The sequence below is a fragment of the Crinia signifera genome, chromosome 4, assembly GCF_055691185.1.
Source record: "Crinia signifera chromosome 4, ASM5569118v1, whole genome shotgun sequence".
Lineage (NCBI taxonomy): Eukaryota > Metazoa > Chordata > Amphibia > Anura > Myobatrachidae > Crinia > Crinia signifera.
In genome coordinates, this window is record NC_139220.1 from 317,378,698 (window position 1) to 317,392,626 (window position 13,929).

The following is a 13,929-nucleotide window of genomic DNA, read 5'->3' on the forward strand; positions in this document are numbered from 1 at the left end:
CACCACGCACACACTGCTCTCCTACACTACTCACCACGCACACACTGCTCTCCTACACTATTCACCATGCACATACTGCTCCTCTACACTACTCACCATGCACACACTGCTTTCCTACACTACTCACCCTGCACACACTGCTCCCCTACACTACTCACAACGCACACACTGCTCCCCTACACTACTCGCCATGCACACACTGCTCCCCTACACTACTCGCCATGCACACACTGCTCTCCTACACTACTCACCACGCACACACTGCTCTCCTACACTACTCACCATGCACACACTGCTCTCCTACACTACTCACCACGCACACACTGCTCTCCTACACTACTCACCACGCACACACTGCTCCTCTACACTACTCACCATGCACACACTACTCTCCTACACTACACGCCCTGCACTCACTGCTCCCCTACACTACACGCCCTGCACACACTGCTCCCCTACACTACTCACCTTGCACATTCTGCTCTCCTACACTACTCGCCATGCACACACTGCTCCCGTACAATACATGCCCTGAACACACTGCTATCCTACACTACTCGCCATGCACACACTGCTCTCCTACACTACTCGCCATGCACACACTGCTCTCCTACACTACTCACCAAGCACACACTGCTCCTCTACACTACTCACCATGCACACACTGCTCCTCTACACTACTCACCATGCACACACTGCTCCTCTACACTACTCACCAAGCACACACTGCTCCTCTACACTACTCACCATGCACACACTGCTCCCCTACACTACTCACCATGCACACACTGCTCCTCTACACTACTCACCATGCACACACTTCTCTCCTACACTACTCACCCTGCACACACTGCTCTCCTACACTACTCACCATGCACACACTGCTCTCCTACACTACTCGCCATGCACACACTGCTCTCCTACACTACTCGCCATGCACACACTGCTCTCCTACACTACTCACCAAGCACACACTGCTCTCCTACACTACTCACCATGCACACACTGCTCCTCTACACTACTCGCCATGCACACACTGCTCCCGTACAATACATGCCCTGAACACACTGCTCCCCTACACTACTCACCATGCACACACTGCTCCTCTACACTACTCACCATGCACACACTTCTCTCCTACACTACTCACCCTGCACACACTGCTCTCCTACACTACTCACCACGCACACACTGCTCTCCTACACTACTCACCATGCACACACTGCTCTCCTACACTACTCACCCTGCACACACGTCTCTCCTATAGGATCTTCAGGATCTACAAAACAACCACTCTTTGATAATTAAACCTGCGGACAAGGGGGGAGGGATTGTAGTCCTAGACAAAAGTGACTACCTAAAGGAGTCACATAGGATCTTGGGAGACACTAACACATATGTTAAACTGAAACAGGACCCCACAACAAAATTTAAACAAGAACTCGACTTACACATACAGAAAGGATTCACAGCAGGCATACTGAACCAACAAGAACAACAGTTTTTACAAACACCCCACCCAGTGACACCAGTCTTTTACTATCTGCCAAAAATCCATAAAAATCCATCAAAACCACCAGGCCGCCCCATAATATCAGGGATAAACTCATTAACATCAAACCTATCCAAATACATAGACACTCTGCTACAACCATACGTTTACAAACAGAAATCATTCTTGCGAGACACTACACACATTCTGGACAAACTACAAAACATCAAATGGGATAATGAACTTTGGTTAGTTACATCAGATGTCACAGCACTCTACACAGTAATAGATCACGACCAAGGTTTAAGGAGCACAACATACCATCTAACACAGGACACACAACTCACTTCAGAACAGATAAATTTCACCATAAGCAGTATAGAATTCATACTCAAACACAACTATGTCTGGTTCGAGAACAACTACTACCTACAAACCACAGGGACTGCAATGGGCACGAGATTCGCCCCCAGCTACGCAAACCTCTTTATGAGCTGGTGGGAAGATCAATACATCTGGGGGAGGTGCGAGCTGGAGGCGAATCTCGTGCTATGGACCAGATACATAGATGACCTGTTTTTCATCTGGAGGGGAGATGAGACATCACTCACAACCTTCATATCACAGTTGAACATTAATGACAATAATCTAGCATTTACCACAAACTACAGTAAAGAAACAGTCAATTTTTTAGACCTATGCATCCACATAGAGGACCATCAAATACACACAAAAACTTACAAAAAAGAGGTGGATGTTAATAGCTATATTTTATCAACAAGCTGGCACCACCCAAGCTGGCTGAACTCAGTACCAAAAAGCCAGTTTACCCGACTAAGACGTAATTGCTCAAAAATGTCAGATTACCTAGAACAAGGGGCCCAATTGACCAAACAGTATAAGGATAAACAATATAGCGATACAACTATCGACACAGCATTCCAACAGATAAAACAAACAGACCGAAGCGACCTACTCAAGTACAAAAACAAAAATAAAGACACAATGATGCAAGAAATACACTTTATAACACAGTATTCAAACCAATCAATCCAATTACGAAAAATTCTAAATAAGCACTGGCCGCTACTATTAGAGGACGAGGTCCTAGCCGACCACATACCCCCAAGACCCAAACTAACATTCAGAAAAGCCCCAGACCTAAAACAAAAACTAACCAGTAACCACATTCCACCAAGATCAAAAATTCAAACCACAATAGACGGAAACCCAAGGGGTAAAGGCTTTTATCACTGCGGACACTGCGTAGGATGCAAAAATCAGAAACAGAAATCAACAAAATCAATCCCCACCTTCAAATCTCAAACTAAACACGAGGTCCACAAAATGAAACAGACTATCACATGTAACAGCAAGGGGGTTGTATACCTCCTAGAATGTGCATGCCATAAACAATATGTGGGCCGTACTACGAGACCGTTGAAAGACCGCATATACGAGCACATCAGAAATATCAAACAAGGATATGAGGACCATAACCTATCTAACCACTTTCGAACACATCACAACAGCAACCCACAATCCCTGAGATTTATAGGGATAGAATTAGTGCAGCCTAACTGGAGAGGAGGAGACTATGTACATAAGATCAATAAGTCCGAATTAAAATGGATGTACGATCTAAAAACATTTGCACCTAGAGGACTTAATCTGGACAATGAGGTAAAAGCCATCATTGGGAAAAAATAGAAATAAAATCAAAATAATGGAAAGGTAAAAACTAGACACCTTGCCAAATACTGCACCTCATTTAAAAATCCCCAATTGGACACTGTAATTCCAATTAAACAGCTTTACTGCCTATAGCTGGAAACACCATAACAATACAGAGGTGTTACAGACTGTATTGCACTAACAAGACTGTATTCACAAGAAATGTAGCCTTTTAAACTGACAAATTAACAAGCTACAAGACACATCTGAAATCAAGTAACTAATGAAGATACACATCTGAAATCAAGTAACTAATGAAGATACACATCTGAAATCAAGTAACTAATGAAGATTGACAGCTATTTGAGCCAATGAACAATCAGACACACGGACCAATGAAATGCTAAAGAGGGACATTTAAACTCACAATGCACCAGACGGAAACAACCTCCTTGAATAAGGCTCTAATGAGCAGAAACGCGTTGAGGAATAACACACCCTGAGAAGCACTTTAGGACGATCACCCCGCGCTGCATACCATCCATCCCCCGGCAGCAGAGATTGAAGAGTCAGCGTGACCTGTCAGAAGCCGTCGGCGGGAGCGAAGCAGAAGACGCACCAATCGTGGAGAATCGGTAAGTAGGAAGCGGGGCTTGGTGACGTGAGGCAGGAGGGACCCCAGGCAGCACGGAGGACACGGCGCACAAGTCAGCTACCTGACTACGGCGATGTGCATCCACTTGCTGTTCTTACACCCGGAACCAGTCCAGATCACTGCGGCTGCGGCACAGTGTATTGTATCACACGTGTGCAGCACCGCACCATACTGGACATTCCCAACGTACTGGCACCCTTATACTGCACCTCCCAATCCCCCTCCCGAAAACTCGAAACACCCATATTGACGTCTAAAAGGGGTACCCGAATAAATTGCAATCAACCATCCACCATCTGATCTGCGGGACGCCGCAATCAGATAAAGACACTTACTCTGGACAAACCTCATCCCCTTGAATTAAGGAGGACGAGCATACCCCCCACAATCCAGCTTAACCAGGAGACTGATCTCCCAGGTTTGACAGGACTGGCTACAAGCCCGTCGATCAAATTTGGAGATTCTGGTACTGTTTATGAACATACACTAGCACTCGCTACTGTATCACTCTGGATTGTTTTATTCTTTGTTTTTTATTATTTTTTGCATTCTTTTCATAATGTATATCTGTTTGGCATCATGATGTCTTACTTTGCACTGTATATATACGTTATCACCAAGTAAAATTACCCAACTATAACTTTGTGATCCATTTAAATACGCATAGGGACCAAGCTCAACACAAAAAAATCCTTTTTCTATGTACCCTTACACCATGCACACACTGCTCTCCTACACTACTCACCACGCACACACTGCTCTCCTACACTACTCGCCAGGCACACACTACTCCTCTACACTACTCACCATGCACACACTACTCCTCTACACTACTCACCATGCACACACTGCTCTCCTACACTACTCACCACGCACACACTGCTCTCCTACACTACTCGCCAGGCACACACTACTCCTCTACACTACTCGCCAGGCACACACTACTCCTCTACACTACTCACCATGCACACACTACTCCTCTACACTACTCACCACGCACACACTGCTCTCCTACACTACTCGCCAGGCACACACTACTCCTCTACACTACTCGCCAGGCACACACTACTCCTCTACACTACTCACCATGCACACACTACTCCTCTACACTACTCACCATGCACACACTGCTCTCCTACACTACTCACCACGCACACACTGCTCTCCTACACTACTCACCCTGCACACACTGCTCTCCTACACTACTCACCCTGCACACACTGCTCTCCTACACTACTCGCCAGGCACAAACTACTCCTCTACACTACTCACCATGCACACACTACTCTCCTACACTACTTACCACGCACACACTGCTCTCCTACACTACTCACCCTGCACACACTGCTCTCCTACACTACTCACCACGCACACACTGCTCTCCTACACTACTCACCATGCACACACTGCTCTCCTACACTACTCGCCAGGCACACACTACTCCTCTACACTACTCATCATGCACACACTGCTCTCCTACACTACTCACCACGCACACACTGCTCTCCTACACTACTCACCACGCACACACTACTCCTCTACACTACTCGCCATGCACATACTGCTCTCCTACACTACTCACCACGCACACACTACTCCTCTACACTACTCACCATGCACACACTGCTCTCCTACACTACTCACCACGCACACACTACTCCTCTACACTACTCACCACGCACACACTGCTCTCCTACACTACTCACCACGCACACACTGCTCCTCTACACTACTCACCATGCACACACTGCTCTCCTACACTACTCACCACGCACACACTACTCCTCTACACTACTCACCATGCACACACTGTTCTCCTACGCAACTAAAAAAAAAAATCAGACTAAAGTGCACAATTAAATTAAAGTCCAGCAAAGGTCTTGTGTAATCAAAAGAGTAAACATCCAATTATACTCACAACATGAACATACATATAGTGAAAACATAGACACAAAGTCCTCATTAATAATACAAAAAAGTGTAATCCCAGTGACAATGAATTAAACTGGTATCACCAAATAAAAGTGATAAAATGGAGAGAGATAAACCACTACTCCTATATTGCAACAAAAAAGGACATTTTTTTTCAACATAGAGTGGCCCTTATTCTAGTTCACTCGCAAAGGCAAATTCCTTCTCAAATGGACAGAACCATGTGCACTGCAGGTGGGGCAGATGGAACATGTGCAGAGAGAGTTAGATTTGGGCGAGTTATTTTATTTCTGTGCAGGGTAAATACTGGCTGCTTTATTTTTACACTGCACTTTGAAGTAATACCCCTTCCAAATCTAATTCTCTCTGCACAAGTTACATCTGCCCCACCTGCAGTGCACATGGTTTTGTCCATTTGAGAAGGAATTTGCCTCTGCGAGTGAACTAGAATAAGGCCCAGTATGTTCTATGTTGCCCTGTATGTAATGTTTTTTGTTATTTTCTATGTTCAACTTAAGTTATTAGCCTGTTCCTACTGTTATAAATCAAGTTAAAAATGGTACTTCCTCATCTTTGCGGCCACCGCTTCTGCTACGGAACATACGCAGCGTACGGTAAGCCGCGAGGGTTATTTTCGGAGTCCACGCCACCATGTATTACCTTTTAGTAATGTTATTGCGAGTGAGCCACTGAGCCCGAAGCGTGGTGAGCAATCGGGAGGGGACAATCGCGATTCACGTAGCGGCTAATGTAACTGGCGTAAGCGGTGGCTGAAAAGATGAGGAAGTACCTTAAAAATATTTAAAAATAGCAGATTGTGAGCTGCTGTGAGATGTAGCAGGCTGTGAGCCGCTGTGAGATGTAGCAGATTGTGAGCTGCTGTGAGATGTAGCAGATTGTGAGCTGCTGTGAGATGTAGCAGGCTGTGAGATGTAGCAGGCTGTGAGCTGCTGTGAGCCCCTGTGAGATGTAGCAGGCTGTGAGCCGCTGTGAGATGTAGCAGGCTGTGAGCCGCTGTGAGATGTAGCAGGCTGTGAGATGTAGCAGGCTGTGAGATGTAGCAGGCTGTGAGCTGCTGTGAGCCCCTGTGAGATGTAGCAGGCTGTGAGCCGCTGTGAGATGTAGCAGGCTGTGAGCCGCTGTGAGATGTAGCAGGCTGTGAGATGTAGCAGGCTGTGAGCTGCTGTGAGCCGCTGTGAGATGTAGCAGGCTGTGAGCCGCTGTGAGATGTAGCAGTCTGTGAGCCGCTGTGAGATGTAGCAGGCTGTGAGCCGCTGTGAGTTGTTGCAATAAAGTTTTGCTAGTTAATGCTTCACTTTTTTTTCCCTCCGTGACAAATTTTATTTACCACAAAGCATGAATCATATATCCAATGTGTGTGTAAGCTGTAAGCCTCCAACAAGATAAACTTAATAGAAGGATTATTTATCATTTCATAAGTTTATTACTGTATTATAGGCTTAACTAGACAGTTTATTAAAAAAAAAATTGAAACATCGGTTAACATCGGTTTTAGAGTACCAATGTTCAGGTCTAAATGATGTTTTGTAACCAATGTTGAAAACATCATTTAACTTATGTCCCATCCCGTGAGTGCAGGGTGCAGAGGTCACACAGGAAATACAATAATACACAGATCATATACCTCAGCCTGTGATGTGTGTGTTCGGAATGGAGTCCGGCCAGCTCCGTCTGCAGACACCAGGGGGACTTCCTAGTCACGTGACACCGCCTCTCTGACGTCATCCTGTAGTTCTGGAGTCATCTCTGTACTACAACTACGGGTGCCCAGATGTTCCAAACCTGTAATAACATGACAAAGCACAGCAAGCCATAAACCAGTGTAGCAGCATTACAGATAGGACAAAAGCTAAAGTATTCTAACTAGTGCAGTGTGACAAATATTACATTTACTGACACAAGGAGATTTCAATAAAGAAAATGTGTGTATATATATTATACGGATTTGATTCAGCCCGGCTCTCAAATAATTTCAACGACCACCCTGGGTGCCATCCGGGTACAATTTGTAGTGTGTCTGTGGCGATGCAAGCAGCGGCACTCCAAGGACTTTTCAATAGGTGTTTAATGGTGCGCCAACATTTCGGGGTTACGTCACCCCGTTTTCAAGGTATAAAATAACGGCTTTGCAGGAGCCTACCATTGCCCCGCAAACCCCCCTTTCCTCCCGGTTTTCGGGACCCCTCCACAGAATTTTAGAGTGCGCATGCGCTCCTCTGGGAAATGGAGGGGGCGGGGTTCACAGTCAGCCACTGTGACACGGGGTTCTGCGATGGCCGAGCTGCTGTATTGGTACCGATGACAGGAAATCATGTGCCATGTGACTGCCACGGCATCGGAAGGAGCAGAGCTGACAGCCAGAGATCTGCTGCTTCCTGGAGGATGGCCCCGCCCACCCCACTGACTGAGCTCCGTGAGGACAGGGTTAGGTCTAAGGGCGGTATTCAATGAGCCTGATTCGCCATGTTTTTATGGCGAATTTGTGCTGTTTGGCGAATTTTTGACTAAAACGGTCAATCACCCTATTCAATGACCACATCGCGAATACATTTGAAGATTTTTTTCGCCATGATTCACCGAGTAGCAATCGCTATCTTTTTATGGAGAAGTGGAATGTGAACTTTTAAAATAAAGTGTTTTGTTTTTTACATTTGGTGTAAAAAAATCAGGAATTTTATTCTAAGGAGGGGCGTGCTATTTTTATTCATGTGCTGTAAGCACATGAATATATATTTAATTTAAAAAAATATATATTTTTTTATTTTTACACAGCAGCCAGCAGGGGGCGCCAGAGCCGCTCATTACATATTCCTATATTCACTGCACCCGATCGTTACGATCGGGTGTAGTGAATATACGGTCCCCTGCTGGCACCCCCAGGGGGCAGCCTGTGCTGCCTGGCACCCGAGGAGCCCACCTAACCCCCACAAACGTTCTGGGGCAGGCAGATAGACTTCCATCTCTCTGCCTGCCACCGTCCTCAGGCTCCTTGCGGCGTTCGCCGCAGGAGCTCATATTCGCCGGTCAGGGGCAGCGAGCCCCTGACTCGTTGAATACCGGAGCCGGCGAGGCTCCGGAACGTGGCGAATGTGCAGCAAATCCTAAAAAGGATTCGCTGCACCTCGCAGGTATTCACATTGAATACCGTCCTAAATTGTAATAGGCTAAAGGACCTCGGGGAGGAGAGGGGGTGGAGAAAGGAGGATCAAGGTCGGAAGAAGGGTCCAAAACGGACCCTCGCAGGCTCGCTCCGCTCGCCACCTGGTTACTAAAGGTAACCAGTGGTGGCGTGGATAGTGAAGGAGCAAGCCCCCCGGCCTTGCTCCTCTCCCTGGGCATGGAAAGTCCTTTAGCCCGCTACAATTTAGTCCCTTCCGTGAGGCCAGCACTCCCTGCTCTTCCTGCTTAAAAGTTCTGACTCTGGGCCTGTGGTGAGCTGCCGCCCCCACCACACTGCTGGGTCCCTGCACCTTCCAGGGTGGAGCAACACAGCCAGGAGAGAGCTGTGTATACTGGTGGAGTGGGCTGTGTATATAATGTGGGGGAGTGCGGTGTGTATATAATGTGCGAGTGGGGTGTGTATATAATGTGGTGGAGTGAGGGTGTATGTAATGTGGGAGTGTGGGTCTATAGAATGTGGGGGTGGGGGTGTATATAATGTGGGGGAGTGGGGGGTGTATATAATGTGGGAGTGGGGGGTGTATATAATGGGGGTGTGCATATAATGTGGGGGAGTGGGGTGTGTATATAATGTGGGGGAGTGGGGTGTGTATATAATATGGAGGTGGGGGTGTATATAATGTGGGGGAATGGTGTGTGTATATTATGTGGGAGTGGAAGGTGTATATAATGTGGGGGAGTGGGGTGTTTATATAATGTGAGAGTGGAAGGTGTATATAATGTGGGGGAGTGGGGCGTGTACAGGGCTATTTTTCAGCAGGCTCCAGCAGGAACGGAGGCCCTTATTCTAGTTCACTCTTTCTGACAAAATATTTCTTAGATGGACAAAACCATGTGCACTGCAGGTGAGGCAGGTGTAAAATCCCACCCAAATCTAATTATCTCTGCTCAAGTAACACCTGCCTCACCTGCAGTGCACATGGTTTTGTCCATCTAAGAAATATTTTGTCAGAAAGAGTGAACTAGAATAAGGGCCTCAGTTCCTGCTGGAGCCTGCTGAAAAATAGCCCTGAGTGTGTATATAATGTGGGGGAGTGGGGTGTGTATATTATGTGGGAGTGGAAGGTGTATATAATGTGGGGGAGTGGGGGGTGTATATAATGTGGGGGAGTGGGGTGTGTATATAATGTGGGAATGGGGTGTGTATATAATGTGGGAATGGGGGGTCTATAGAATGTGGGGGAGTGGGGGTGTCTATAATGTGGGGAATGGGGGATGTATATAATGTGGGAGTGGGGGTGTATATAATGTGGGGTGTGTATATAATGTGGGGGAGTGGGGTGTGTATATAATGTGGGAGTGGAGGGTGTATATAATGTGGGGGAATGGGGTGTGTATATTATGTGGGAGTGGAAGGTGTATATAATGTGGGGGAGTGGGGGGTGTATATAATGTGGGGGAGTGGGGTATGTATATTATGTGGGAGTGGAAGGTGTATATAATGTGGGAGTGGGGGTGTGTATATAATGTGGGAGTGGAGTGTGTATATAATGTGGGGGAGTGGGGTGTGTATATAATGTGGGAGTGGGGTGTGTATATAATGTGGGAGTGGGGTGTATATAATGTGGGGGAGTGGAAGGTGTATATAATGTGGGAGTGGGGTGTGTATATAATGTGGGAGTGGGGTGTATATAATGTGGGGGAGTGGAAGGTGTATATAATGTGGAGTGTGTATATAATGTGGGGGAGTGGGGTGTGTATATTATGTGGGAGTGGAGTGTGTATATAATGTGGGGTAGTGGAAGGGGTATATAATGTGGCTGAGTGGGGTGTATATAATGTGGGTGAGTGGGGGGTGTATATAATGTGGGAGTGGGGGTGTATATAATGTGGGGGAGTGGGGTGTGTATATAATGTGGGTGAGTGGGGGTGTATATAATGTGGGGTGTGTATATAATGTGGGGGAGTGGGGTGTGTATATAATGTGGGGGTGGGGCGTGTATATAATGTGGGGGAGTGGGGGTGTATATAATGTGGGTGAGGAAGGGGGCTTTGTGTGATACACTATAGTGGTGTGAATGTGTACTGGCTGTGATATGATGAGGGGTGTATAATGTAATATAAAAGGTGTGAGTACTGAATGTAATATGGGGGCACTCTGTAATACGGGGGCACTCTGTGTAATATGGTGATGTGCACTGGCTGTGATATGATGAGGGGGGTATAATGTAATATAAAAGGTGTGAGTACTGAATGTAATATGGGGGCACTCTGTAATACGGGGGCACTCTGTGTAATATGGTGATGTGCACTGGCTGTTATATGGGGGGTCTATGTGTAATGTATCATAGTGGTGTGTATACTGCAGGGCTGGACAAAAGGTTGATCGCGATCTACCGCTCAATCCTGTAGCTCCTGCTGGTAGATCACAATCACGTGCCATTATCTCCCATGTAAATATCTGCTGAAGCCTCTGAGAAGTTCTCTGAGGCTTCAGCGTTCCCAGTGATGCAGCACACGGGTGACATCATGATGTTGCCTGTGCACAGTAACCGAGGACCCTGAGGCAGGAAGATCAGTGGCCATAGCTTACTTTCATAGCATACGGTGAGCCGCAAGGGGACAATCGTGATTCACGTAGCGACTAACCTAATTAATGTAACCTGTAGCCGCAAAAGAGGAAGCACCATATATATATATATATATATATATATATATATATATATATACACCTAATATACAGTATATATATATATATATATATATATATATATATATATATATATGGAATGGGATCATTTTGCCGATGAACATTAATTTGAGTGTAATTATGTCGACCCCGGTAGTTCGATAGGATAGGTATGTCGAATGTGTATACATCGAACGTAGCATGTAACCGAACCAATTAATTTCGAAGCATGGCAGTTCGAATGTTTAGAATATCGAATGGTTACAGATCGAATTAACTCTATGTCGAACCTTTAAGGTCGAACGGTAAAGTTGTCGACCGTTGTAATGTAGACTACTCAATTTATCGAAGTTGACAATTAATCGACGTGTACAATGTAGAAGTAATTTTACTTCGATAGCATAGTGTTCGATAAATATTATATCGAACACATTGATATAGAAAAATTCAATATCGAACGATAAATGTAAGAATTTACATTACATCGACACAAATATACCGAAAATAACTAAGTCGACTATCGCTACATCGATACATTGTTATATCGAAAAGAGTTCAATCGAAATGTTTTAAATCTAATTTACACACATTACACCCTCACTCATCATTGTCAATACCCTTTTGGTGGGCACCCTCACCCCAGACCTGCACCCATGTTCTACCCGTCGAAATCCTCCATCCCCAAAGTGACACAGCCCCCCGTCTATGCAGACGGCAAGATCCATCTAGCGCCCTGCCGTCAAATGTCCGCACTGACCGTTGAACCACAAGTCCCACAATGGCCTGCCAGTGTTGCACCCCCCCCCCCCATGACACCCTCACCCATCAAAGTCTCTACCCTTGGGGGTCCCATGGTCTCCCTAGCTGCACCCGTAATTAGCAGGTCATTGTGGGACTTGTGGTGCCACGGTAAATGCAGACGTTAGAAGGCAGGGCGCTACACGGATCTTGCCGTCTAAATAGACGGGGGGCTGTGTCAGTTTGGACAGTGCGGATTTAGACCGGTGAAACATTATGCGTGCAGGTCTGGGGGGAGGGTGCCCACCAACAGGGTATAGACTATGATGGGTGAGGGGTAATAGGAGAGGGAGTGCAGGGATGCACAATGGCAGGTCATTGTGGGACTTGTGGTTCAACGGTCAGTGCGGACATTTGACGGCAGGGCGCTAGATGGATCTTGCCGTCTACATAGACGGGGGGCTGTGTCACTTTGGGGATGGAGGATTTAGAAGTAGTTATTTATTATCGTACATTACGGGTGCAGCTAGGGAGACGATGGGACCCCCAAGGGTAGAGACTTTGATGGGTGAGGGTGTCATGGGGGGGGGGGTGCAACACTGGCAGCCCATTGTGGGACTTGTGGTTCAACGGTCAGTGCGGACATTTGACGGCAGGAGGGCGCTAGACGGATCTTGCCGTCTACATAGACGGGGGGCTGTGTAATTTTGGGCAGGGCACAGTGACAGCTGAATGTGGCGGTTGTGAGCCACGGTGGGAGAGCACGGTGGGAGAGGGGGCAGGTCTGCACAAAGCAAGAGTGATCGTCGGTATGATGTTCGACGTAATGTTGTTCGAAAAGATAATGATCGATGTTGTTTGCTTCGATAAAAAGACAATCGAAAAATGAGGTAATCGTCTTAAATCAGTTCGATGTAAATTGCTTCTATCAAATGTTAATCGAAGTAATTAATTTCTAGACAAAGTCAATCGGTAGAAAAATATTCGCGTTAAATGTGTTCGATGTAAATAGTTTCGATAAAATAGTAATCGAAGTAAGATATTTCTTGAATTTGTTTTTCGATGTAATATTGTTCGATTTGATTGCATTCGAAAAAACCAAATTCGAAATTAGATATATCGGAGTGTTATGTGTTCGGTGTATTGTGTTGATCGATGAAGTGGTGTTCGAGGTAGACTGCATTTCGATGTAATGTTGTTCGAAGTGATAGATATGTCGATGTGTATTGATTCGGTGATATGAGTTCGATGATTATGTATTCGATGTAATGTTGTTCGCTAAAACGCCCGTATGCCATATATATATATATATATTCACTGTATATATATATTAGGGTGGCCCTTATTTTTTGAGTTTCTGAAAGGTTAGCACACACCCCTGTTCTAATTGTTCTAATTTCCCCCAAAACATCCACGCAAAATGATAGCTCAATCGGACAACTGTAATCTCATCGATCCTGATATTTTGACATTTTCATCAGAAAAGTTTTTTTTTTTTTCCAGGTATTTTTTTTTTCAATATTTTATATAATGTTCTCATAAATAAATAAAAAATCTGACTTATCTAATACCAAGAATAGGTGACAATAAATATAACGGGGGTTACAG

At 45.7% G+C, this 13,929-nt stretch overlaps 1 protein-coding gene across 1 annotated transcript in view; it reads right to left on the reverse strand.

The window, feature by feature from the left end:
* The window catches only part of LOC146075901 (uncharacterized), a 33,837-nt gene extending 26,257 nt beyond the window's left edge, over positions 1–7,580 (reverse strand). The window contains exon 1 of the mRNA XM_083185585.1: positions 7,399–7,580. The gene's annotated coding sequence lies outside the window, so the exon portion shown is untranslated. The remainder of the gene's footprint in view (positions 1–7,398) is intronic.
* Between the last annotated feature and the right edge of the window lie 6,349 nt (positions 7,581–13,929).